A 23,873-nucleotide genomic window follows, 5' to 3' on the forward strand; every position below is an offset into this window, starting at 1 on the left:
TCCTTTCATCATCGCGGAAGAACGGGTGTAGATGACGTCGAACTCATCGCCGGTGATGGTTCTAACCTTGTACTCACCGCCGATCATGGAGATTTGGGACGCCATGGATTTGGGAGGAGGGTTAGGATTAGTGGAACTGCCGTAATGTGAAAGGACATGGCGACTAGGAGCGAACTGCTGTAATGTTAAAGGACGTCCGGGGGCGAGTAGGAGCGAACTGCCAGCGGTTTTTGTAAAAATGCTGAGCGGGGCGTGCGAACGGCGGCGTAGGGGCTTGCCTAGTGGATAAATGGATTCATGCACAGTACTATGGGGGCCCAGCTAGATATCATGTCTACTCGACGCCCAAATAAATGGCTTTCGATGTCATGTCAAGCGTCGGGAAAATTACAGGTGATACAAAGCTTTCCATTCTCCCATGATACAGGCTTCTAAGAGTCCTTGGATCTGAGATCGAACGGTTGCATGGCGTGATTCTAGACCTATGGGTGAATATCCTATCCTGGAGGGTTATTCTGCAAATTTTCAGCAACTTAGCATGCGACCGTTCGATCTCAGATCCAAGGGCTGCCAGCAGCCCGTATCATGGTCGCGCCTACCACGACCATCGCCTTGCTCGCGCGGTCGCGCCCTTAGAGATTTAACATGGTGCGTTAGGCTATCTGATGTTGGCATGTCATACATAGTCATCACTTATACAACAAGGTTAGCTATAAGGTTGGCTATAAGAGTATTTTTTTACTTCTCTCTATCTCTTTCGTCATAGTATTTATTGCATTTGCCAAGGAGTGACCTCTTCCAATGAAATGGTAGTCTCAAGTCATTAAAAGCATGCACACCCCACATCTCTTATTGGTTGATATGTTAAGAAACAAGAAATGATGTATGCACCGCACCTAAGTGTTTTGGGATTATTTGGTTTTCGTAAGGTGACTTGCGCACCTAGACAGAGGGAGTAATTAACTTGCCACATCAGACTTTATGCCTATGTGGCAAGCTTAGCACCTGTACGAGCAAGTACAATAGTGGGCTATAAGCCCGCTTACATGGAATTTTTGCATATGTGGAGGAAAGAGGCAAGGAAAAAGTGGAGGAGTGGGCTCTCATGCAAGAGCCATCCTCATGGTGGAGCATTGGGAGAGGCACCTATATACCATGGAGGTGGTCAGGAATCAGGAGAGTCACGCCGGTCGTAGCACCGTAGTTAAAATGATAAAATGGCAAGTCAAATCACAGGGCCCCACCTGTCCAGCAGTAACTCGCTGTCAAATCACACAGCCCTACGTTTGCAGCAGCCTACTCCCTCATCTTCTCGCGTCTCTATCGAACCAACTAGGCGGAACTGCCCCGCCTACCGCGCGGGAAAAGCCCCGCCCTCGACTTTTAAATAGTGCAATATACTAATATTGTATCCATGGATTGTGCCATGGAGCAAAGCCTCAAGAAAACGACGGTACACATGTATGGAGTATACAGCACACCCGTCGCGTTCGCGTGGCGCCCCAGACGGTCGGTCGGTCTGGCACGCCGCTCTCCGAATGGAACGCGCGTCATATTGCATTTGCACACACATGTGGGACCGCAATCAAGAACCGACCATAGGCACAGTCCCTGGCCCCGCAAGTCAGGTGAGTTAATAGAAGAGAGAGACGAGCGATAGTACTAGAGAAGTGTTGTACATACATTGGTGCCTGGACGATCCCCTCATGACACGGAAGATTAGTTCGTCCATGCATGTGACCAGACTCCAGCAGACACGCCAAGATTGGCTATCGTCTACATATCGTGCAGGCTGTGTTGTACAGGGCTGTAGTTCTGATGAGAAATCTAAAAAAGGTTTCTTGTCATCTCGCAATATTAGGTGTCATGTGCTTCGGATCACTGCGAGGGTTAAATAGCGACAACTGAGTTCCTCCAAGGCGCTGGTCATTGGGGGCACATGCACGGAGAGTACTCGGCTGCCATCTAGGTCAAGCCGGCTATGTTAATTAGGACATCTATCGACATACCCCTTTTCTACGAGTTTATCTTTTATTTGAGCTTTGATCCTCGTCTAGTTTTTCCGTCGGGATTCATGTTGTCTCCTTTGGGCAGCGAGGTTATGGTTTCTTGTCATGTGGCATTTTTTTCGTGTTATATGTTATAATCCGGTGCTTCAGATCAAAATGACGACCACTGGGCCTCCGGGGCACGTGCATGAAGACTTCTCGACAGTCATTGACGAGGTCAAGCCGGCTCCGGTAGACAAAAGAAAACTAGTACTCCACTATATAGGCAGGAGCATCCGCACTTGCTTGCTAGTGTTGCTCTCTTCACACTGTCTCGTCCTCTCCAGATCTAAACACGACAGTGGTGGCCACACTCTCTCTCTCTCTGCTCACCGCTGGTCACAGATCCATCCAGATCCTCTCCGCGGGGGAAGGTGAGAAGGTACAACGTTCACGCGGTCGTCCTCGGTGACGGCTCTTACCCACTCCCGGCGCGTCCCTATCAGCATGCCATGTCGTTCTCTCCCAAGCACCGCTGGCTAGGGAGGGCCTCCGACCCCTTCTTCCTCGCTGCCGTAGTGTGGGCAGATCCGGCCTCCCGCCGCCCACCTATCGACATCCTAGCGACCCTCAGGTATAACTTCCTTCGAAACCGGCCTTGCTCTACTTCCCGAGCTCCTGACGTCCCTGCATTTTTATCTTTTACTATTTCCCAGGCCCCCTCATAGATAGGATCGATCGGCTGTTCGAAAGCCACCTAAATTTTGACTGTTAAGAGGTAAAAGTAGTTCATGCACTCGAATCTAGTACTACTTGGTTCAAACAAGGAAGAAAGGGGTGGGGGTGGGGGGAGATCTGTTGCCTGAATCTAGGACTTGGTCGGAAAAGGAAATAATGGGGGCGAAAAGTAGCAGAGACTAGCTGTACAACTGGTCTCTTGGTTTAATAGGGAAATAAAGGGAAACGCAGTACAAAGTCAATATAAACCCGATCTATTGGTTGAAAAAGGAAAGAAAGTGGGGACTGGGGGACAAGTCAACAGAGTAAGTCCAACACTAGATTTGCTAGCCTCACATAGTATAAGGTGGCTATACCGAACAAAAATGGGACCAACCAAGATATCTTGTTCTGATGTTTGTTGCCTCGAGCCACTCTTATGTAATGCCACTGGTAAAATGTAGTAGTCACACTGTTAAAAGTAAGAACACATTAAACCAATGTTGTTTTCAATGTAATGCCTCCGGTCATATGAATCAATGGCACTTTTTTCCATGTCCTGCAAAATTTCCCATTAAGATAAGTTGCTTGCACTACAAAAAAAGACACTTCCGTGATGATACGTGTTTGTCACAGTAGGTCACGTTTTCTGTCATGCATGTACATCCATGACAATTTTATGACAGAATCAAGATAGTCATACCTGTGCTGTCGTAGAAGTGTTCCATAACATTATCAAAATTATCATCACAGAAGTGTCCACTTCCATGATGATAAATCGCGCGTCATAGAAGTGTTTTCGTCAAGGGTGACCGACACGTGACATCCATCGTAACAGGTCGCCGTTAAGCTATCGGGGCCGGTTTTGGATCCGATAACCCATTAACAGCCCAGACCAATGGGGATTTTCCACGTGTAAAATTCTCATTGGCCAGAGGAAACACGTGTTGGCTCACCGATGGGACAGATTTCATCCACTCATTGGACAGGAGGCGCCTATGATACGTCCCAACAGAGGCCCATTCCTGTGAAAAGGCCGGCCCGTTTGACTTGGTCAAAAGGTAACGGGCCGGCCCAGGGAAAGCCTGTTAACGGCCTATTCGTATATCGCCCATTTACGGCCCGGTAACTCATGACCCGTTACGGCCTATCGAAATTAAGCCCAGTAGCTTCATCTGGGTCGTCCAATATGATTCCAGCCCGTTGTTACTTCCGGCCCATGTATGGCCCATCATGTCTTTTGGCCCATATGAGGCCCTTCGTAACTCTGGGCCCAATAAAGGCCCGAGATGAAACTGGCCCATAATGAACAGTGTATCACTTTATACCCATTAACGGCCCATTATTCCGTCGGCCTTTTCCAGCCCGTGTTAACTTTCGGCCTTCTAAGGGCCCATTTATTCTTGGGCCCATTTCTAGAATTCGGTTAGTTACGGTCTGTTACTGGCCTGTTTGTGGGCCAAATTCAGCCCGTGTTTACATTGGGCCCGTTTGTGGCCCGTTAACCTGTTGGGTTGTTTTCATAGCGTTATCAAATACGGCCTATTAACGGCCTGTTATGGTCCACGAATAGTACGGCCCATGTTTGGTGAAATGATTATACGCCCCGTAGAAGGCCCATGGATCCTACGGCCCGTAGAAGACCAATGGACCCTACGGCCCGTAGAAGACCAATGGACCCTACGGCCCGTAGAAGGCTCATGGATCATAAGGCCCGTAGAAAGTCCATGGATCCTACGGCCCGTAGAAGGCCCATGGATCCTACGGCCCGCAGGAGGCCCATGGTTACAACAGTCCGTGTGTTCCCATGATTATTGTGGCCTAGTTACCAAAAATAGGTTATTGTGGCCGCAAGAAAAACGTAGAAAAAGAACTGCAGTGACTACAAGAAAACAACTAAACAAGACAATAAGGAAATAAATAAGCAAGCAACTAACGCTAGCCTATTACAACTATTATACATATTACATCCATTGGGCATCGAAGGTCGCCACCAGTGCAAATATAGGGAACAAAGTAGCATATTACATACACTGGCCGTCAAAATTGGCCACCCGTGCAAATAAACGCGGCAGCAAAACAAGAGCATAACTGGAACAACTTCAGAAGAGCTCAAGAAACGTTATCCTGGGGTATCCACCATGCTGGCAATAAGTTTAGCAAGCTTATTAGCTTTGTCCTGTTTGGCGCTAAAATCCTCCAACGCTTGTTGTTGCACCAGAATGCATGCATCTGAATGCTCCAGGGACTTCCGCAGTCCTTTCGCTTCTTGTTGCAGCACAGCTGATCGATGTCTTTCAGCTTGTAGTTGAGACTCAAGAAACCGAACTGATTCAGACAGTGAGTTTGAATAGCTTGTGCAAGTGGTAGTGGCCAGTAACTCGAACACTAAACCAAGACAGGACTTTGGGGTTGTCTCACTGTCTTCAAGATAGTCTTCCTTAGCTGTTTTATCAGCTTTGTTGGAGACCAACAAGGATATCTCACTATCCTGAACCTTATCTGCATTACTTACTTTACCATTGCTTAATAAGGCACTCTTCCCCAATATTCCGTCAGCATTTTAAAAGAAGAAACAAGCAGACACATAACAGGTTTAGCATGTACTAGTATATGAAACTCATTTCGGTGAACCAGTTCATTAGTAAGGTGGACATGATTAAACTACTAAGTCTTCTATTGCCAAGTACTAGTACATAATAAAAGCATCAAACAAACATATATCTATGTCCTATGGTCACTACATTGTCTTGCCAAATCAAAATAGAGACACGATTCAAATCATATCAGTTCAAGACAAAGCAGCAGTGAAAGAATACAAAGCGTGGGAAACTACAAGGCACAACAAGATTTCAGATGGGTACGGCGGGTCTACATGTACAACAACACTATTGGCTCTGTTGTGATGCTAGTAATGTGCATGATATGAGAAGTCAATTGTATACACAATTGAAATTGAAATCAACAGAGCTATTGATAAGAGCAAACCTGTTAAAGAAACATGCGTGAACATACCTACTGTGCCATTGGAGTTTCGATTGGATCCTTCAATTTAAAAATAAGTTTGTATGAGTAAATACAGTGATACAAGAGCAAAGCAGTATGCACGATAGCAATGGAATCTTAAATTAGAACAATTATTCTTGAGGTTTAAGCACTTGTTCCACATTCTTGGTTCGGGACCAGTGCAGAACAAGGCGTTCCCAGTCATCGTCCAGTAAATGTGTCTCAGGAGAACGTAAGGGAATTTGATGAGTTTCTTTGCCAGTGAAGTACGTTTTCTTCAGGTAATTCCGATACTGCCACCAAGCATTCTTGAAGATAGAAGAGGTATTAGCACAGGTTACCTCATCGTGAGTTTCCAAATCGGTCCTTCTCTATAGAGAAAAATGGGAAAAATTTGCTGTATTATAACCATCATGGAGGTAGAATGTATGGGACAAAGCAAAGTAATTTCCATGAATAACATTACTTACACATAACTCCTGGACAAACACCTGCAACTGGCATTTTCCTTCATCTTCAGTATAATATTTCCAAGATGGGAAGATACGCACATAGGATTTAACAACATCAAATCCGATAGATGCTAAACTACGACTGGCTGGTTGTGCTTCCTCCACAGGAATAGGCGTACTAACTGCTGGAGTGGGATTCGCCGTGGTAGTACTGGCCCTTTGGGCACTGGAGTTGCCTTACTAACTGCTCTTGTTTGGGACCTCTGTGGTGGAGATGGTGTTGTGTCAATAGGAACTGGGTTACTATCTGCTGGGGTTCGGGTTTGATTGGGTGAAGCTAGTTCTCTGACCATCGCAGTAGGGGTACAATCTGCGAGCGTCTGGGTTATGTGTGGTAGGGCTGGTTCTCGTGCATGTACAACCGGGGTGCTATCTCCACCAAGAGGTAGCATTGTTTTATTTGAAGACCGTGTTTTTACTCCGCTAGATGCTGCCATCACCCACTCCAATTCAAATGGCTGATAAACAGGAAACATAGTTGAATGTAAAGACATTGTATGAGAGACAGATGCAATAGATAGTGTGGAAAAAAGAGGGCATGAAATAGTTGACATGTATATTGTTTAACTAAAACGGATAGCATGACATAATTTCATATATATGATGTCTATCTAAACTGGATAGCATAGCATAACATAATTCAAAGATATGATGAATAACTAAACAAGATCGCATGACATAATTCACATGCATGTTATCTAAGTAAATTTCCTATTGCTATGTTTTTTCGTTGAACCACAAGAGCCCTAATGGATCGACATGAATGTAGAGTAATAAGTGATGCGACAAGTGTACAACCTCTTTGCCGTAGCCGTGTCGACCTCAGCATCATTGTGTTGGTCGCTGAAGAAGTTGAGACAGAGGTGGCTGTCGGAGGTGTGGAGGAAGATCTGAGGAATCTGTAGACGGCGTCCAGGGCACTGCTCTGTTGTGATGGATTGTTCTGTCGTTGGAGCAGCTCCGGTGAGCCGTAAGATGTCAAGGCTGAAGCAGCACAAGACATACATCGTTAATCTCAAGTGGGATTCTAATAGCATCTCCAATAGATGATGTAAAATAGATGTAAAATTTACATCACCAAAAACCACCTGACTACAACAGATGAGGTAAAAACTGTTGACTCTAAACTTAACTGTCAAAACTGAAATTTACTGTGGAATCTGAATGTTACTGTAAAAAATGAACGCAATGGTAGCAGAGAGGCACTTGACATGTAGTTTAGTGAGGGCCTGTAGTTCATCTTCAACCTGCACCCCACTGAGCCGCCAGCCACCATCGACCGAACCACCGGGCCCCGCGGCGCCTCGCCGCCCCGAAACAACTCCCCACCGTCGGTCCCCGCCGCCCCGGCCAGCCCTCTAGCCCCCCCACCCCCCGCGCTGAGCTTTTTCTCTGGCGATCCCCATGCCACCGCCCCACCACCGTGCCCCCACCGCCGGCGACCATCGCCCCCACCCTGAACCCTAAGATAGATAGTGGGGTACCTCTCCGGCGAGCCCCCTCCCGCTGTGGGTGGTTCTTCCTTAACTCCGGTGAGCCCCCCACCCCCTGAAAATCGACTGACCCAAAAGAAGATTCAGTCGACTAAAGCGTAGCTAAATTGGAGCAGAGCAGCAGCACGAGCAAGGGGGAGACCAGCAGCAGCAACGCGAGCGAGCAAGAGCCGGAGCAGCAGTAGCAGCGCGAGCGAGCGAGTGCCGGAGCAGCAACAGTAGCGCGAGCGAGCGAGCGAGAGCCGGAGCAGCAGCAGCAGATCCGACTGGTATGGACGCCGCCGCTAAAGGGGCCTCGCACTGGGGGAGAGCCGCCATGGAGATGTCGCCCGCGGCGCCGGCTTCGAGGTAGCCGCTCCATGGTGGTGCGGGATGGAGCACCGTTGGCGCCGGGAGGTCGAGTTAAGGAGAAGGTGCGATGCAATGAGTGTACAACCTCTTTGGTGGCGCCGAGTAGGCCTCGGCTTCGTCCGAGGAGTCAGTGAGGATGTTGTGGTTCCGATGGACCAGGTTAAGGCGGCGCTGTGGGGATGGAGCAGCCGCGATAGACGAGGTGATCGTCGGAGTAGCTCCTTGGAGGTGGAGGACGGGGTGGCTGAACCGGCGGGACGACGGGATGGACGACGTATCCTCATCCGGGGAGGTGGATGAGGGACGTCGAGCTGTTGCGGTGGACGACGTCATCGGGGAAGTGGCTCCGGCTGGGCAGCAGTGAGGTGGCGGACGGAGGAGGGTGGGGTTTCACGGCTGGAGCGGAGAGGTTATGGCGGCCTGGGATTTCGAATGTCGAAAAGGAGGCAATGGGAGGGGGGACCATGACTTAGGGACGCGCTTGTCCAAAATGTAGGGTGTGTTACAAAAGTACCCCCACCGATTTGAACTAGCGGCCCTTCCGGCTCAGGGTTAGAAGGGGGATTTCACGTGACGGGATTTGGCAGCTGGAGGGAGTTTTCGCACGCGTTGTTGGGATAGCAAGGCGCGGGTTGTGAAGGCGCCAGTTTTGGGAGCACGATATCTGAATTTTCGGGATATAACAAGGTGCGGGTTGAATTTTAGGGACAAGCCTAACGTGTAATATTGTACTTGGACGTACCAAATCAATTCGCACTTCCCTCAACGAAAAAAAGAAAAAAGAAAAACTATTCATACCACACAAAGAGAGAGTCTTGTCCCATTTTACTATACAAATGCTATTCAAAGCTACTCCCTCCTTCCATCTATATAGGGCCTAATGCGTTTTTCGAGGCTAACTTTGACCAAATATTAGAGCAATAATATATGACATGCAACTTACACAAAGCACACCGTTAAATTCGTGTGTGAAAGGAGCTTTCAATGATATAATTTTCACATTGTGCATGTCATGTACTATTAATCTTGTCAATAGTCAAAGGCGGTCTTAAAAAACGCATTAGGCCCTATATAGATGGAAGGAGGGAGTATTAATCTTGTCAATAGTCAAAGGCGGTCTTAAAAAACGCATTAGGCCCTATATAGATGGAAGGAGGGAGTATGAATCCATGTTATGTCCAATTAAATTTTGTCGCTAGCTGTATAATGCATGTAACCTACTCATACCAACATTTTAGTGCATTCAGAAAGTTTATACTACCGCTGCAATTCGAAGTGAATTTTAATTCGTTTCTCTATTTCAATAAGAATCTACAATCATGATTGTTGCCAACTTCAACCATCATTCGTGTATTACATAAACAACACACCACATGATTACTATACAGATAGATATGAAATATGTGTACTATATGAACTCGAATTCAATTTTTTGAATACACTTGATGTTGATTCCAAATAATAGTACAGTTGATGTACTAACTATATATTCATAATCTAAACCATGTTCCATACGTACACCGTGTTTATCACACAAGGTATAGTGCCCCGCCCCCTACATTATGACAAGTATTTAGCCCTGAGCTGCAAAAGCCACACATTAGCCCAAATTATAATCAATGTTCTATATATTATATGTAGTACTAGCAAGATGCCCATGCGTTCCACGGAACATCAACATGATCAAGGGGATGCCTTATTTGCAAATATGGAGAGGGGTGTGGGTATATTTTTTCAAAATTGCCATAGTGTGCTTCCTATCCGTCAGATATAAATCGGACGACCTATATTACAGGATGGCAGGCACACCATCATCAACAACTCTGTTTTTATAAGAGTAGAGATAAAATATATTATATGTAGTATAACATGTTCATAACCACACCATGTGTATCACCGTTATATATATTCACGCATGTGTCGGTTTAAAACACTATGATAAATTCTTCAAATATCCGAATTCGGTTTTTATAATGAATCATGATCTCTATTCGTCTTTTACACCCACACAATCCTCTTATCTTTGTAGCCAGCGCTAACTTTCTCTCGTGCATGCACACGCCCGCATCCCTCTCACCCTCCCTCGGCATTCTCTAGCTCCATCGCGCAAATTCGTCTTTTCACTTTAGGTCATTCACCCACGGTGTGTGTTGGCCCCCCAGCTCCTTCTTTACGGCACACATCGATCGATCTGCCTCTCTAGCCAGGTGTGCCCACCACAAACTGTCAGGACCAGATTTTCGGGATAGTAATTTCCCAAAAGACGGCCCTTGTGCTCACCAGCCCCAGGAATACTGTTAGCTGATGAGGCACAATCTTGATACAGAAATTCCAAGCAAAGTACAAGATATGTAGTACAAGACCATTGTGGCCTCTGAGTACAACAATTGATTTCTAGTGGTTGATGGCGGAAGTGATTTGTGTTTCATCTGCGTCTATGGGACTCCATTTCCCACAGGAACAGCTGACCAGGATAACTCCTATCTTCGCGCGGCTGCTATCTCCATTGCCTAGGTTCCAGGACTGTCATCGCGGCGCTCCTCTCCATGCAAGAAGTCTGGCCAAGACAATAGCCAGGGACAAGCCAGTGAGTACTTTTGAATGTACTCGCAAACATCATGAAAACAGGTATAACATAGCAGGTGATAATCATGCACTAAAATAATACGCGATCACTTAGTCAGTCCCAAAATAAAACTCACGATGCACGTAAGCAGGAAATTAAAAGTGCGCCGATCGGGTGTCTGAAGCGACACCTTGAATGGGTAATAATATAGAGCGTGCCTCAGTCGGGCGTCTGAGCGACATCACATAAAGGGCTTATATAAAAGAATAAAAAACATGCCACAGCGACACCACATAAAGGGCTTATAAGGTAAATAAATAACAAGCATGCCACAGTCGGGCGTCTTAGCGACACCACATAAAGGGCTTATAACGTAAATAAATAACAAGCATGCCACAGTCGGGCGTCTCAGCGACACCACATAAAGGGCTTATAACGTAAATAAATAACAAGCATGCCACAGTCGGGCGTCTCAGCGACACCACATAAAGGGCTTATAAGGTAAATAAGCATGGTGAATATCCAGGAGGTAGAACCGTCCCATGGATACTCAATAATTCAAATAATGTAAGTGGTTAGTCCATAATAATAATAATCATAATCATCACAAGTCACAAGTCATGATCCAAGTTCTGGTTTAACAGTTTTTCTCCCCCGAAGACCGACACTAAGACCGACACTTGACCCATCCCAGACTGTAGTCCTTACCCATGGACACGGCTATTCGAATAGATGTATAATCTCTGCAGAGGGCGTACTCTTTACCCACGGGTAACGGATTTCTTTAGTCCATCGGGACTAATTCCTTCTACGGTCTTTTAATTGAAAACACACCTAACCGCACACACCAGTCTAACTTACCGGTGTCTGGAATCACCCACGACACCCGTTAAGCGAAACTCTAAGTGGGGAGGCTACAACCTCGACGTAGCATGGGATCAAATTTATATCGCGCGCTCTAAGGGGTGCCCCCCTCTCGGTCCCAACCGGAAACACCCATGCCCCCTGACCGGATGACTGGCTTTAATCCAGGGCCTGGGAACCCTCATCACGGCCCCTCTATTTGGTGTGTACAAGGAAGGGGTTGACAACTTACTGAACTGTACCCTACCTATGGCAGGGACAAGTGGTAGTACGAAACAAGTATGGGAGGTTACTAGAACAAGACTCGTTCTACGGCCGACTCAGGAGGTTTATGTATTCCCGGCATGGTTAGCATAGCAATGTTCTTCATAGTTTCCCGACAGGGTCACCACCCCTCATGCCCCATCGTGCCTTACTGCACATTCTCGCCACAACGAGACGTCAGTCACGAGGTTGTGTTCACCGGAACATAACCTTCTTTCGGACTCCCTCCGAACTATCATCAGGCACATGTGGCATGAGAAGTAGCTACTGTCACCAATGTCACATACATAACAGAAAAGATTTCCACCATGTGCTTATATGCATGAGTATGATTCCACATAAAATAACACCATTCCACATTAGCATAAATGATGGAGTTCTAGAATATTCTAGCAAAACAGCACCCAACTTGTATCATATCTGAGTTCAAGATGCTTGCCTTCAAGGTGTGGAGGGGTGATGTGCACTCCAAAACTTTTGGAAGTTATAATCTCCCCTCCAAATTCCTATTTTCAAAAATGTTCAAATAACACATACTTTAAAAACAGCGCAAAAAGTTGTCCTAGATATTTTTGAAATAAATCTTAAAATAAACTAGGTGGAATTTGAGAGAGGTAGGAAAAAGAATTAATTCATTTGGAGTTTTATTTAAAAAGATATAGCCAGTCAAAGTTCTGCTTTTAATAAAAATCAGAAAAAGAAAATGTTTCGGGGGCTTACGCTTTTCCCCTAGCGAAGGCGTATTTGATGGAATACGTTTCCACTTAAGCCAGCGTGGGTCGACTCGTGTGTCACTAACAGTGGGTCCAGGGGGCCCACTGGTCAGGTTTGACCAATCGTTCCCCCGCCTCCTTCTTCCTCTGGCCGAACAGAGGCGGGGCTCCGGCGATCGACGCCGGCGAACGGCGGCTCCCCACGGGGTCCCGAGGGCAGGGATGGATCCGCCAGTCCAGGTCGGTCCTCCCCATGGTCGAAGGGCTGTCGTGGACACAGGGAGTCGCCGGCGGCGAGCTTCGCGGCGGTCGGCGTTTCGGGAGCAATTGGGGGTTTGTGCTCTGGTGGTTCCCGAGCGGGTTTGAGGTGCTGGGCAGCTCCGCACGGTCAAGGGGAGTCGGGTGGTGGTGCTAGATGGACGGGAGGAGGTCTGCTTGCGACGAACTGGACCGGAGGGCGGCCGCGGCCGAACTGGCCGGAGACGAGGTAGACGGCCTCCCTCCGTCGATTGTTGGCTATGGGAGCACTAGGGAGATGGCCTGAGGTCGCCTGAGGTTCTGGACGAGCTCGGGGGCCCCTTTTATAGCGTATCTAAGTCGGTTCCACGGCGGCTGGGGATAAGATCGTCGGCGGCAGTGGATAGGAACGGCGAACCGCCGTTCTGTAGCTTGCAGCGCGACGTGTCGAGGCTGGGGATGGCGGCAGAGGCTAGCTGACGAGCGGGCACTGCTCCAGGGGTGAGCTGGCGAGCGAGGGTGGCTCGGGCGGCGCCGTCCATGGCAGGAGCCTGCTGTGGCCGGCCGCTAGCTGCCATGGCCGACCTTACGGCGACGCTGTGGGGCTCCAGGGGCGGCCTGGCGGGTTCTGGTGAGTGGGCGAGGCCGGGGCGCGGCCCTGCAGGCGAGCAAAGGCCAGGGGCGCGACGCGGCGGCTCGGCTCCGCGCGCGTGCAAAACGTGCGCTCTGGGCGCGCCCAGAGCACGCACGCTACGTGTTCGGCAAAATGCCAAGGCATGCCAGGGGGCTCCAATCCACATGAGGTTTAGCAGGGTGGGGCTATGGACTAAGGTAGAGCCATGAGACATGTTGGTTAGGCAAAGCAAGCAGGTCCAATGTGCAAACTAAAAACCATGTAAAACCTGACCACGCACACAAGGTGCTCGACAGAATGTTATGGGCATCTAGGTATCTCTTGGGGTGGCCATAAACTCCAAATCCTAGTCTCTTTAGATGATAGAGAGGGTGGCAATGTCAGTTGGGCAAAACCATAAACTTGTTAGCGCAAGTTTTTGAGAAAACCAATTCTGGGCAGAAACTAAAAGCTATCATTTCCTGGACCAAAATTACTCCAATGGGTCCACTCTCCTGGACTTAAGGGTTTTGTAGGGAGGACTATAAGCAGGAGAAAGAATCATGGGCAACAGAGCAAAATAAAATGGGGTTGCAGTAGAAAGTGCCAAACTGGACCAGAGAGCAAAAGAGGATGATTTGCTCAAATTTTTCAAAGAACATTAGTGGGTTTTTGCACAAAGATGAATAATATACTACTACTAACATCCCCCAATTTTGGTGGGTATTTTTAAAGAAATATTTAAATAGATTGTAGTGCAAATCACAAACTGGACCAGATTTGGAAACTTGAGGTAGGGCTCAAAATCTCCAAATGACTAAAAGAGGTTTTTGCATAAAAGTGATGTGGAAACATCACATGACATCTCCAAATTTTGGTGGGAATTTTAAAGAAGTATTTGGAAGGGTTGTAGTGCAAATGAGGCTCTAAAGCTTATAAAAATCATTTAAAAGTATAAAGCTCAGGAAAAACAATTATGCAAATAAATCCACTGATAAAAGCAATGTTTTCTTGAGAGGGTATACAAGTCCAATAATATTTTTGGAAAGTTTTCACTTGGGGTAAAAACTCCACAATATTAAAGAGAAGATGGGTTCTGAAATCAAAAGATAAATCCAGAAAAATAAAAATTTAATTTCCTGGCAAAATTTTAATTAATAAAACAAGGTCAAAATTTTGGGGTGTTACAACACTACCCCCCTTAAGAAAAATCTCGTCCTCGAGATTTGTTAAAAGCTGTTTTGAACAAACATCGTTCTTACCAAAAAAAATCATCCTACTTATGCAATAAAATGTGGCTACAGTGAGTGAGCAATAAGTGGTGTAAAACTACAGTGTGGTATACTGGCGTTGCGTGGAAAAATCCATGGTTGGGGAAAAACGAGATATTTCCGCTTTGGTTACAGTAAATTTAGAATAAAATTCTAAATTACTAAAATACGCTGGTCGTACCCGAGAGCACAGGGCCCCCTCTGGCTGACAGGTGAACCCGGGGTCCACTGTCGGTCTCTTCTTCTACCTCTGGCTTTCTCTTCTTCCTCTCTCTCGCGTGCTTTCCCGCGCTTTCTCCACCGGCGACGTCTAGCGCGTAGGGCATCTAGGTCGTACTGCGGTAGTGCGCGGTGTGCTAGCTGCCGGTGCAGCGTGCACTCACCTCGCGGGCCAGTGCACTGTCGGCACTGCTCGCGGATTCGCCTCCGAACACCGGCGATCGAGCGACGAGCGATGCTGGTGGACTTCGCCCACCGTACACCGATATCGAGCTATAAAATGATCACGGTGCTCCTTCTTCTTCCTCACACCTGGCCTCGCTTCTCCCTCTCCTTCATTCCCCTCCATTTCTGTTTGCAGGAGCTCGAGACGAGGCTCTAATGGCGGAGGTGATGCCGGACTGGTACGTGGTCCTGATGTGCGGAGGATTGGCGGCGTTGCTGGGGTTCTCCGTGCTCCTGTGCGTGATGATCCACGATGATCGTCGTGATGCTGCCGCTCGAGTGTTAGCCCTTCGCGGTGGTGGTGATCATGAGAATTAAGTGCGGTGTCGGGCGCTAACTGTTGTCAGTGTGTTGGAGGCAGCTTGTAGCCGAGTGATTACCCACTAACTTCTCCTTCAGAGGTGATCAGTTAGGTGTAACATGTGTATGTGCATTAGCAATTAGTGCACGAGGTCGAGTGGTTGCGGTTGTGAGTCTGCTGTGGTGCTGCGTGAATAAAAATCTGCGTCGTGAAGAGATATATGCCGCATGATTCCGGAAAAAAAAAATCTCACTTCGAAATTTACTGAGAGTGAAAACAGTTAATCACTATTAACAGCAGTACAAACTACTCACATTAATTGAAACAGAAAATTTAGTTCATCACACAAATCTAGAATACCACGCACAAGTTGCAACACATAATTAATGCTGGGACAATGAACATAGCAATGACGTCTACAATGTTAACGGTAAATGGACAGGGTCCTGAGAAAACGTCTCTGGTACTGGGGCACACTCCTCTTCTATCGGGGGAAGCGGATTGACTAGCCGATGAATGTGTCTCTCCTGGTCGGGCCTCAGTGGTCTGCCAATAGCGATCTGAGGATTTAAATCAGCGAGGCTCTGGAGATAACCCATTACCCGCTGAGTCAAACGCTCTTGAGCGATAACATACTGGGCAAGGTTGGCCAGTACCGGGTCTCTCTCAATTCGTCCACCGGGAAAAGATGCTACTTCTCCGGGTGCCGCACGGCTTGGGAAATAATAATACCCTCGTTCGCTGGCATAGGGTACCGCGAATCGAAGACGAGTAAGCGCTTCGTATGCAGCAGCTTCTATGGCCATTTGCGGAGTTGGCATAGATTTCCCCACAAAGGAGACTTCCGTTGGGTCTTGGTTTGGGTTTGTGGGAGGGATGTGCACCACTGCCCAATATTTCGAGGTGGAAGGGGTGATCCTCGATTTGAGCAACTCGTACTGGGGTGGATGGATGGCACTCATGGTACTGCAGGTAAAGTCCCACAATATTTTGACAAAACTACTTGGGGTTGCGTCTGGAGTCCTCAGATAAATACTGGGGGTCGGCATGGCAAAGAAATGGCTGTGAGTGTTGTGCACAAGGTGAGGGGTATTTGGCAAGGTCACGAGGTGGCCTTTTATATAGCATCTGGGCGGGGTCATTTATCGCGGTGAAAGGTAACTAGTTTGTCGGTTCTGCTCTTATGGGGGTCGGGGTTAAAGCTACAGATATACATATCTCACAAAGTGACGCATTACTGTGGGTGTCGTCGGGGTGGTGTTTGGTAGCTGCGCCCGGAATTTAAAAATGCAACTGTACGCTAACGTACTCATGCATTGCTACTATTAAAATATAGGGGCACACAAGCAGACATCCTTTAATTTAGGCACCACAAGATCACACAATTACGAGCGTAGAAATACTAAGGCTCGGTACTACTCGAGTGACTTAGTCTACCTCGTTAATATCTAAGCGGACGTGCCTTGTGGACGTCGAGGCTTCTCCACGGGTTTCACCGTCGGGATTAGCTGGATGAGGTTGAGGGGCTGCAGGGTCCGGGTAGCGATGATGACCATCGCGGGGGTTGTTGGCCACAATCCCGTTGGAGCGTGTTCCCAAAAGGCGACAAAGCACTTCTGGGGACACCAAAGCATTTTGGTCGATGGCTGGGGCAGACCTCAAGGACTCGATCGGTTGTCCGAACAGCACGACTGGGTTGTCGGCGTCGGGCTCATCTTCTCCTCTTGCCGGGGCTCGGCGAACCAGTTCTCCACGAGCTGCGATCAGATCCAGGGTGATCTGATCGAACAGTTCCTCTAGTTTACTTACATAGCGCACCAGATGCAATAGTGCAGGATCCGTTTCGTGATCTCCGTTGGCAACCTGGGGTGGCCTACCATACCCGTCACGGCTGGGGTAGTAGTAGAACGAGCGACAGTTAACTCTGGGCGACAAGTGCCGGAGTTGAACTATAGCTTCTCGAGCAGCTAGCTGGATGGCTTATGGCTCAAAGGAAGTTGTCCTTCCAGTGAACCTGTAGGGGCGTTCTGGTGATAGACCCCTACCATAGATGTGCACAGTGGCCCAGAACTGACGGCTCTCACCGCTCATGGGTCCTTGGTACACAACATATTCTGGGGGCTCTTCTAATGCATAGGCACGGCAGGTGAGGTTTGCGAGCACGATCACAAAACCTCCAAGGTTGGTTGCTGTGGTCTCATTATGAACAATGGGTCCAGGCATCATAGCTTGGTTTGGGAAAGAGGCTGTGTTGTGCTGTGTTGAGGCTAGCGTGCCCTTTTATAGAAAAAGGAGACGGAGCCTTCCTTCGCACGCTTGCGAATGGGACAAATTTAGGCGTCGGTCACTGGCGCGTGATCGACAGGCTAGGCTGATAGGTTGGGCACCGACTGCCAAGAGGTGTCGGGTCACTGTGGGGCTATCTTACGCGAGAAGCTTGGCCGGGGTTAGGTTAAGGTCTAGTGGGTTGGCTAAGCAAGGTTTATTGACCTGGCTAAGATAGGATTAGCCAATGGTCAGCCTGGCTCTGATACCAAGTTTGTCAGGACCGGATTTTCGGGATAGTAATTTCCCAAAAGACGGCCCTTGTGCTCACCAGCCCCAGGATTACTGTTAGCTGATGAGGCACAATCTTGATACAGAAATTCCAAGCAAAGTACAAGATATGTAGTACAAGACCATTGTGGCCTCTGAGTACAACAATTGGTTTCTAGTGGTTGATGGCGGAAGCGGTTTGTGTTTCATCTGCGTCTATGGGACTCCATTTCCCACAGGAACAGCTGACCAGGATAACTCCTATCTTCGCGCGGCTGCTATCTCCATTGCCTAGGTTCCAGAACTGTCATCGCGGCGCTCCTCTCCATGCAAGAAATCTGGCCAAGACAATAGCCAGGGACAAGCCAGTGAGTACTTTTGAATGTACTCGCAAACATCATGAAAACAGGTATAACATAGCAGGTGATAATCATGCACTAAAATAATCCGCGATCACTTAGTCAGTCCCAAAATAAAACTCACGATGCACGTAAGCAGGAAATTAAAAGTGCACTGATCGGGTGTCTGAAGCGACACCTTGAATGGGTAATAATATAGAGCGTGCCTCAGTCGGGCGTCTGAGCGACGTCACATAAAGGGCTTATATAAAAGAATAACAAACATGCCACAGTCGGGCGTCTGAGCGACACCACATAAAGGGCTTATAAGGTAAATAAATAAGAAGCATGCCATAGTCGGGTGTCTCAGCGACACCACATAAAGGGCTTATAAGGTAAATAAATAACAAGCATGCCACAGTCAGGCGTCTCAGCGACACCACATAAAGGGCTTATAACGTAAATAAATAACAAGCATGCCACAGTCGGGTGTCTCAGCGACACCACATAAAGGGCTTATAACGTAAATAAATAACAAGCATGCCACAGTCGGGCGTCTCAGCGACACCACATAAAGGGCTTATAAGGTAAATAAGCATGGTGAATATCCAGGAGGTAGAACCGTCCCAGGGATACTCAATAATTCAAATAATGTAAATGGTTAGTCCATAATAATAATAATAATCATAATCATCACAAGTCACAAGTCATGATCCAAGTTCTGGTTTAATAGTTTTTCTCCTCCGAAGACCGACACTTGACCCATCCCAGACTGTAGTCCTTACCCATGGACACGACTATTCGAATAGATGTATAATCTCTGTAGAGGGCATACTCTTTACCCACGGGTAACGGATTTCTTTAGTCCATCGAGACTAATTCCGTCTACGGTCTTTTAATTGAAAACACACCTAACCGCACACACCAGTCTAACTTACCGGTGTCTGGAATCACCCACGACACCCGTTAAGCGAAACTCTAAGTGGGGAGGCTACAACCTCGACGTAGCATGGGATCAAATTTATATCGCGCGCTCTAAGGGGTGCCCCGTCTCGGTCCCAACCGGAAACACCCATGCCCCCTGACTGGATGACTGGCTTTAATCCAGGGCCATGGAACCCTCATCACGGCCCCTCTATTTGGTGTGTACAAGGAAGGGGTTGACAACTTACTGAACCGTACCCTACCTATGGCAGGGACAAGTGGTAGTACGAAACAAGTATGGGAGGTTACTGGAACAAGACTCGATCTACGGCCGACTCAGGAGGTTTATGTCTTCCCGGCATGGTTAGCATAGCAATGTTCTTCATAGTTTCCCGACAGGGTCACCACCCCTCATGCCCCATCATGCCTTACTACACATTCTCGCCACAACGAGACGTCAGTCACGGGGTTGTGTTCACCGGAACATAACCTTCTTTCGGACTCCCTCCGAACTATCATCAGGCACATGTGGCATGAGAAGTAGCTACTGTCACCAATGTCACATACATAACAGAAAAGATTTCCACCATGTGCTTATATGCATGAGTATGATTCCACATAAAATAACACCATTCCACATTAGCATAAATGATGGAGTTCTAGAATATTCTAGCAAAATAGCACCCAACTTGTATCATATCTGAGTTCAAGATGCTTGCCTTCAAGGTGTGGAGGGGTGAGGTGCACTCCAAAACTTTTGGAAGTTATAATCTCCCCTCCAAATTCCTATTTTCAAAAATGTTCAAATAACACATACTTTAAAAACAGCACAAAAAGTTGTCCTAGATATTTTTGAAATAAATCTTGAAATAAACTAGGTGGAATTTGAGAGAGGTAGGAAAAAGAATTAATTCATTTGGAGTTTTATTTAAAAAGATATAGCCAGTCAAAGTTCCGCTTTTAATAAAAATCAGAAAAAGAAAATGTTTCCGGGGCTTACGCTTTGCCCCTAGCGAAGGTGTATTCGGTGGAATACGTTTCCACTTAAGCCAGCGTGGGTCGACTCATGGGTCACTGACAGTGGGTCCAGGGGGCCCACTGGTCAGGTTTGACCAGTCGTTCCCCCGCCTCCTTCCTCTGGCCGAACAGAGGCGGGGCTCCGGCGATCGACGCCGGCGAACGGCGGCTCCCCACGGGGTTCCGAGGGCTGGGATGGATCCGCCAGTCCAGGGCGGTCCTCCCCGTGGTCGAAGGGATGGCGGGGACGCAGGGAGTCGCTGGCGGCGAGCTTCGCGGCGGTCGGCGTTTCGGGAGTAATTGGGGGTTTGGGCTCTGGAGGTTCCCGAGCGGGTTTGAGGTGTTGGGCAGCTCCGCACGGTCAAGGGGAGTCGGGTGGTGGTGCTAGATGGACGGGAGGAGCTCTGCTTGCGACGAACTGGATCGGAGGGCGGCGGCGGCCGAACTGGCCGGAGACGAGGTAGACGGCCTCCCTCCATCCATTGTTGGCTATGGGAGCACTAGGGAGATGGCCTGAGGTCGCGTGAGGGTCTGGACGAGCTCGGGCCCCCCTTTTATAGCGTATCTAAGTCGGTTCCGCGGCGGCTGGGGATAAGATCGTCGGCGGAAGTGGATAGGAACGGCGAACCGCCGTTCTGTAGCTTGCAGCGCGACGTGTCGAGGCTGGGGATGGTAGCAGAGGCTAGTTGACGAGCGGGCACTGCTCCAGGGGCGAGCTGGCGAGCGAGGGTGGCTCGGGCGGCGCCGTCCATGGCAGGAGCCTGCTGTGGCCGGCCGCTAGCTGCCATGGCCGACTTGACGGCGGCGCTGTGGGGCTCCAGGGGCGGCCTGGCGGGTTCTGGTGAGTGGGCGAGGCCGGGGCGCGGCCCTGCGGGTGAGCAAAGGCCAGGGGCGCGACGCGGCGGCTCTGCTGCGCGCGCGTGCAAAACGTGCGCTCTGGGCGCGCCCAGAGCACGCACGCTACGTGTTCGGCAAAATGCCAAGGCATGCCAGGGGGCTCCAATCCACATGTGGTTTAGCAGGGTGGGGCTATAGACTAAGGTAGAGCCATGAGACATGCTGGTTAGGCAAAGCAAGCAGGTCCAATGTGCAAACTAAAAACCATGTAAAAACTGACCATGCACACAAGGTGCTCGACAGAATGTTATGGGCATCTAGGTATCTCTTGGGGTGGCCATAAACTCCAGATCCTAGTCTCTTTAGATGATAGAGAGGGTGGCAATGTCAGTTGGGCAAAACCAGAAACTTGTTAGCGCAAGTTTTTGAGAAAACCAATTCTGGGCAGAAACTAAAAGCTATCATTTCCTGGACCAAAATTACTCCAATGGGTCCACTCGCCTGGACTTAAGGGTTCTGTAGGGAGGACTATAAGCAGGAGAAAGAATCATGGGCAACAGAGCAAAATAAAATGGGGTTGCAGTAGAAAGTGCCAAACTGGACCAGAGAGCAAAAGAGGATGATTTGCTCAAATTTTTCAAAGAACATTAGTGGGTTTTTGCACAAAGATGAATAATATACTACTACTAACATCCCCCAATTTTGGTGGGTATTTTTAAAGAAATATTTAAATAGATTGTAGTGCAAATCACAAACTGGACCAGATTTGGAAACTTGAGGTAGGGCTCAAAATCTCCAAATGACTAAAAGAGGTTTTTGCATAAAAGTGATGTGGAAACATCACATGACATCTCCAAATTTTGGTGGGAATTTTAAAGAAGTATTTGAAAGGGTTGTAGTGCAAATGAGGCTCTAAAGCTTATAAAAATCATTTAAAAGAATAAAGCTCAGGAAAAACAATTATGCAAATAAATCCACTGATAAAAGCAATGTTTTCTTGAGAGGGTATACAAGTCCAATAATATTTTTGGAAAGTTTTCACTTGGGGTAAAAACTCCACAATATTAAAGAGAAGATGGGTTCTGAAATCAAAAGATAAATCCAGAAAAGTAAAAATTTAATTTCCTGGCAACATTTTAATTAATAAAACAAGGTCAAAATTTTGGGGTGTTACACAAACACAAGCTTCCCCTCTTCTCTTCTCGCCGTCCATGCCTCAATCCCACCACTCTTTTCATCAATCTCGTACTCGCACACTCGTACCCCCTGATATAGTATGCCTCTCACACCACCTCATAGATGCACCCCTCTCTCTTTATCCTTCTCCCTGGGCCTTATTTGCTTCTAACACATACATGCATGTATACCGATCGATCTCCCTACATATACCTAGGTCGACTTTAACTATTTCCCCCCACCCATCGATCGACGTACCTCACAAGTTATGTCTCTCCTTTCTCTGACAAAGGACGATTGATCTTCCTATGTAGTTACGTTTGCTTACAACAGCCATATCGTCCCCCCTCATCATTCGTGCATGCCTCCTGACCCGTCTCTCGCACGCACGTGGACAGACAGGGCAGCCATCCCCTCTCTTATTGATATTGCAGACTTGCCCTCCGTTTGTCTAGCAAGCCTCTCCCAGACTCCCACCATTTGTTAGAAGCAACTCCACTACTACCCCCTCCAACACTCTAGCTCTGTCTCTCTCGCAACCTTATTCCTCTCCTACACATATGCATGGATGCCGATCGATCTCCCTTAATACATAAGGTAGGCCTCTCTCCTCCTCCACACATATACCAGCCATTGTACCTCTATAATTAATTAGGCCTCCCCCCACCACACACCGTAAGTCGAGTGTTGTAGGTAGGTATCCATGCCACAGAGACAAACTGCACCTGTCCCCTCTCACGTTCCAGTAGGCCAGCCACTCTATATCTTTGACGTGGGCACACACAAATTCGATGGCACTCTTTATCGATCGCACGCGCGCACACACACACACATCATCCCTCTCTTCAATTCTATGGATACACCAAGCCGATGATACCTCCACTCTCTTCTCGTGGATCGCCCCTTCTATATATATATATGATATATCCAGGACTCTATTTCACACACATTGCATATGTTACATTTTTTGATTGACCCTCCCCCCCCCAAAAAAAAACACTCACGAACCCACACACTATATCTCTCTACGTTTGTATCTCTCTCACACAACCCCACGTAGGTGGTGTACGTACACGAAGAGAATAGGTGCACATACTCACGCTTCGTGCCCAGCCACACCCGCACGGGTACACGGTGGAGCTCATTTCTATATGAAAATGGCAGCCCACGTGCTATTTCAAACACGTGTAGCGGTTGTTTACCTACGAAGGTCGTGTACCACGCGTGCACGAAACAAAGTTCGACTTGATGCGTTGGCGCGTTATTTTTAAATAAAGATTTATCGCTCAATGGCACGTACACAGAATATAAAATGATTTTTATGGAGAAAAAGGTAGTCTGCTCCACTATATACAATGGAGCCTGCCTGCCTGGGCTTGTCTCTCTTCAGAGTATCTCACACAAGGCGGCGGTGGCCTCTCTCTCTCCCACCGTTGGTCACTGATCCGGCCGCATCTCGTCCGCCGGCGGAAAGGGAGGATGTGCATCGTTTCTCCATTCGACGGCGCCGAGGCAGCACGTCCCGATCTGCGGTACCCGCTGTTCTCTCTGACCAAGCTCCCGCGCAGTAGGGCCTACGCCACCTGCTCGTTGCCGCAGTATGGGCAGACCCCGCCCATCGCCACTCACCTAGTTACATCCCGATGACCTCCAGGTATCCCCTCCGGCCTTGCTCCACTGCCCGTCTTCCCACGTCGCTGCATGTG

The sequence above is a fragment of the Aegilops tauschii genome, chromosome 4 (assembly GCF_002575655.3).
Source record: "Aegilops tauschii subsp. strangulata cultivar AL8/78 chromosome 4, Aet v6.0, whole genome shotgun sequence".
Classification (NCBI taxonomy): domain Eukaryota; kingdom Viridiplantae; phylum Streptophyta; class Magnoliopsida; order Poales; family Poaceae; genus Aegilops; species Aegilops tauschii.